This window comes from Astyanax mexicanus, chromosome 6, assembly GCF_023375975.1.
Source record: "Astyanax mexicanus isolate ESR-SI-001 chromosome 6, AstMex3_surface, whole genome shotgun sequence".
Taxonomy (NCBI): domain Eukaryota; kingdom Metazoa; phylum Chordata; class Actinopteri; order Characiformes; family Acestrorhamphidae; genus Astyanax; species Astyanax mexicanus.
Genome location: NC_064413.1, coordinates 18552231 through 18557855, shown reverse-complemented (window position 1 = coordinate 18557855; position 5625 = coordinate 18552231).

The window sequence follows — 5625 nt, the reverse complement described above, 5'->3', positions numbered from 1 at the left end:
CTGAGCCCTGAATTATTTGGTCAGTGTGCATGCACATGTGGGGAATGAGAACATACATCAACAGATAACACATATTATAAGGTATCCAAGTAAAACTGAGAAAAATGAGAAGACATCGGTGAATGATTCATATTTATTTTTTGGAAATACATGCTTATTTCCACTTTCATAATTGTAATCATTTTTAATATTATAGCATTTACAAAATAATGATTTATAGAATATGGTTAAAAAAACAATATTCATTATATGTAAGAATAAAAAGCAAAATAAATGTCATTAAAAATGACATCTTTTATCATATAAAAGAAATACACATATCTTATCACATAATGTAAACATTTTACTTATTTTAAAATATATTTTTCGAATCCACAGAAGCAATATATACACAATACAGTATGTGTTTACTTATATATAGCTTCAGAAAAAAAAATAAGAGACCACTTAAAAATGATGAGTTTCTTCATCAAACCAAGCCATCAAACCAAGCTGAACTGCTTGAATATTTGTTATCCAAAAAGCAGTGTGTAAGACTGTGGAGGAGAACATGCCAAGATGCATGAAAACCTATCATTTAAAAACCAGGGTTATTTCACCAAATATTGATTTAAAACAATATGAATATGAACTTGAAAGCTCTGCATCTTCTTTTTTTTTGAGTATAGCCATTTCTCATATTCTGTAAATAAATGCTCTAAATGACAATATCTTTATTTGGAATTTGGGTGAAAATTTGTCTGTAGTTTATAGAATAAAACAACAATGTTCATTTTACTCAAACATATACCTATAAATAGCAAAATCAGAGAAACTGATTCAGAAACTGAAGTGGCCTCTTAATTTTTCCAGAACAGCAACAATAGAGCAACACCATAGCAACTGCCTAGCAACCACCAACGCAACCATCAGCAATTTATACCATAATTATTATAATAATATAACAATATATTACACAACAAATATAATACAATATATAAAAAAATACTATTATACTATAATACTATTAGTATTATATATAATGTTTTTATTACTATAAAATAGTATATAGATTTAAATTTATTATTTTTATTATATTAAAATATATCTTTATAATGTAAACATTTAACTTATTTTAAAATATATTTTTAAGCTCTACCTCTATACTGTAATAATATATAATTGCTAATACTTCACGAAGCAATATATACACAATACAATATGTGTATACATATATATATATACACAGTTATATAAGACACCAGACAGCAATACAGACTTGCAGCTGATGTAATTCTTTAGTTCTACACCATTATTATTATAATAATATAACAATATAGTTTGCACACAACAAATAAAATACAAATTTATAATAATACTATTATACTATAATACTATTAATATTATATATATTTTGTATTATTACTATAAAATATTATAAAGGTTTAAATCAATTATTTATTACATATGTAAAATAATATTAAATATGATTAAATCTGTTATTTTATATACTGTATTTCTGTAAACTTGCACAGCTACTTTACAGTACAAAGTATCCATAAGTTAGGAATTATTTAGATTATTATAGATATTCATCTCTAAATAAACGTTCATAGTGTAATTAATGTTGGTTGGCATGTATTAAACTTCGCTCAGACCAGCGTTTCTTCTTTCATGATTGATTGAAGATCTGCGGCGCTGCAAAATCCAACCCAGAGCCACTGGGAGGAATAATGCAGGACACGCCAAGAGACCTGATGAAGAGACAACAGATAAGTACAGCTGGTGCCCAAGTGAACACAAAGATCCAAACACACAACAGGTCTTCCAGAAGAATTTTAAACTGTTGGAATTGCTTGACAATGAAATTTATAGCAAGATCTATAAAGTACAATTCATGCTCAAAATCCTACAAATGAAACGTTTGCAGCAATAAAAAGGAAGAACATAATAATTGCATGTATAATTAATATGTATTATTAGTGTATATAAGTCTAAATAATATAATTATGTATTTACAGAAAGAGAAAGAGAGAGAGAGCAAAGAGAAAATACTTTTTCATGCTATTGTATGGTGATTTGCTCATGTAAGAATGTTCACAAATGATATGTGTTCTGACTTTGTACTATATTTTATCAGTGTAGTATAAGAGTTTAACATTACCATAACAAGCTCTGCCCTTGGAATCCTGTAATGGAGGAGGGATATTCATCTTGCCTGCAATGAAATATAACAAAAATGTTAACAATGGAAACAACATTGTCCCTTTAAGAATACTAATATACAGCTCTGGAAAAAAATAAGAAACCACTAAAAAATGATGGATTTCTTTGATTTTACCAAATTGACAACCTCTGTAATATAATCAAGAGGAAGATGGATGATCACAAGCCATAAAGGAGTGGCCATAAAGTTATCCAAAATCAGTGTGCAAGACAGGTGGATGAGAACATGCCAAGATGCATAAAAACTGGGTTTAAACCAAATATTGATTTCTGAACTATTAAAACTTTATGAAAATGAATGAAAATGTTTTCTTTGCATTATTTGAGGTCTGAAAGCTCTGCATTATTTTTTTTTATTTCAGCCATTTCTCATTTTCTGCAAATAAATCTTCCTAATGACAATATTTTTTGGAATTTGGGAGAAATGTTGTCCATAGTTTATAGAATAAAACAACAATGTTAATTTTACTCAAACATATACCTATACATAGCAAAATCAGATAAACAGATTCAGAAACTGAAGTGGTCTTGTATCTTTTTCCAGAGCTGTATATAAATGGTAACTTGAAAAGACTTAAAAATGTATTTATATCCCTTGAACTGTTCCGTTTGTTCATGTGACGCCCACAAACTTAAATGTATTATATTGGGATTTTATGTGATTGACCAACACAAAGTAGCAAGTAATTGTGAAGTGAAAAAATACATACATAGTTTTGAAAACTATGAAAAACTATGGAAACTATGGAGACCCTGAGTCAATACTTTGTAGGACCTTTGTATCAATTACTGCTTTTTCAGTCTTTTAGGGCATGTCTCTACCAGCTGTGCATATCTATAACCAAACATTTTTGCCCATTCTTCCTAGCAAAATACAGATCACAGATTTTGCAGTCTCCAACAGGTTTACATTCAGGATTGCTGTGTTTTTACCCCCATTCATCTTCCCATAAACTCTGACCAGCTTTACTGTCCCACTCTGACCCACAGCATGATGCTGCCATCACCATGTTTCATGATGGGGATGGTGTGATCAGGGTGTTAGTAATAGCTGTCCTGTAGACGGATTCTCACACCTGAGCTGTGGATCTCTGCAGCTTCTCCAGAGTGACTATGGGCCTCTTGGCTACTTCTTTAATTAGTGCTCTCCTGGCTAGAGTTGTCAGTTTATGTAGACGACCATGTCTTGATAGGTTTCCAGTCATGCCATAATCCTTTTGTGATCTAATTTTGGATGTTATTTATACCCTAATCCTGCTTTACACTTCTCCTTAACTTTATCCCTGACCTGACTGGTGTGTTTTGACGATGCTGTTTGGGTGAGGATGAGGTTTGGATGAGGTTTGTGACTAAGTGCAGTCCCTCTCTCTGACTGAACATAACCTGGAATCGGATTCATCCGCTCTGAAAGGAGACTGCATCCCACCCGCCCAGTTTAAAATGATTCTTCTGCATGCTTGGTGCAATTCTCACCAGAGAGGGCCCCGAAACTTTCAGCTTTAAAAATGTCTATATCTAATTTTCTTGTGACTTCACAATTACTTGCTACTTTGTGTTGGTCTATCACACACAAAAAATACATTTGAGAAAAATGTGGAAAGGTATAAAAAAAATTTCAAGGCACTGTACATTAAAAACTCTTACCAATAAAATGCATCCGGTATTCCGAGGTGTATTCCTGTAAATGTAAAATAAAGACATGTTAAACACATGTACAAAGCCAATCAAATGTGTAATTGTCATGATCAATGACTGTATATAAATATGGACAGTCCAGTATTTTTCTTTATTTCATCACCAGTGATTCTGACTCAGTTTAGGGGTTAAACTGGACTCTAGCAGCTTTGGTTTAATCTTGAGCACAAGTACTGTAATTTGATGGAGCTGTAAACCATTTTGTAATAGAATAAATAAACAATGAACAATTGTACTGCTAAATCATTGCACTTAGAGGATAAACTGGGTTTGATGAGGGAAAATGCACTTAGATTTTGGACTGTAAACTCAGTGAAGCCGGTCTGGGATGCTAGATCAGGGAAAAGAGGACAGGAATTTTTACTGAATGAAAGGAAATTAAACCCTAGTGTCCATGCTATATACAGTCATCGATCGTGACCAAATAGAAGTAGAAATGACTTGCCTTTGTACAAAAAACAGTGAGCGTAATATTGACACATGAGTCGAGAACGATTCCGCTGGGTGTCACTTCACTGCACGGTCTGTGGCACTCCGCTCTGTCATTTATAGTTTTGGCTATGGTCTAAGGGAAGAGCAACAGAGGATAAGATAAATTGGTTCACTGATCATCAGCAGGATAAAGTAATAAACATTTTGCTGTACTTACAGTTCTCCCGACGGTCCATGTATTCTCACAACCCGTGAAATCATTTAACAACTGAGGCCTCAGGTTTTGCTTTTCTTCAGTACAGTCATAGTTCTCTGAAGTTTCAGAAACTTCTGAAGCCAGACCTATCAATTAAAATGCAGAAAGGAAAGCAGATTAGATCATTTATGCACCTCGATACTGCCTATGTGCTAGTCTTGAACTTCTACCATTGATAGAACTACTACGATAAAAGTATTTAACCCTTTGGACGGTTTTCCCTTTGCTTTGATACATGAGATTATTGTAAATACTATAATCTTTGACCAAAATATACAAAATAAACTATTTAAAATAATATATTTAACATAAAATAAGTGATTGCATGTTTACACCCTTTTTACCCCTTTTGTGCTTATTTGATGAGGATTTTTTTGGTATAATATGGTACCCACGCAAGGAAATCTTTCCAACATGCTACCTATAAGTGATCTACACTGTGTCTGAAACGTGAGGAATGGTGCCTATTCAGACAAGATTCTGAGTCAAAAAGGCACACAGTCATGAATCTGAATCAAATTTCAGTAATCTAGCCCTCCGTATTACTGAAACAAAATGCTAACAATAAATAACAATACATCTAAACACTCATATCTAGTGTGATAAGTGATTAATTACAACACTGCATTCTAAGAAAGATAGCATGAGCAGGAAGGCATCAAGTCAGCATTTCTTGTGTTTCAGACACAGCCATATTCAACCACTTCAGAATTTACCTTTGACCCTCCACCTACAAAACAACACAAATCTGCTTTAAAGTTGAATGGTTTGTAATTTGTCCATATCAGTAAATCTGACATTTTGAAAGAAACTTTTTGTGCATACTTGAAAGAGTTGAAATAGTGAAGGAGTGTATACTTTTTTAGGATTAAGCTTGGTCCTAGATTAGGCATTATTAATTTATCATACAATAAAAAGACATGACCTCAATATTATTTGATAATCGTGATTTGTCTATTGGTGTTTGTGTATGTTTGTCCAAATACCGCTCTGGAAAAAATAAGAGACCAATTAAAATAATGAGTTTCTTTGATTTT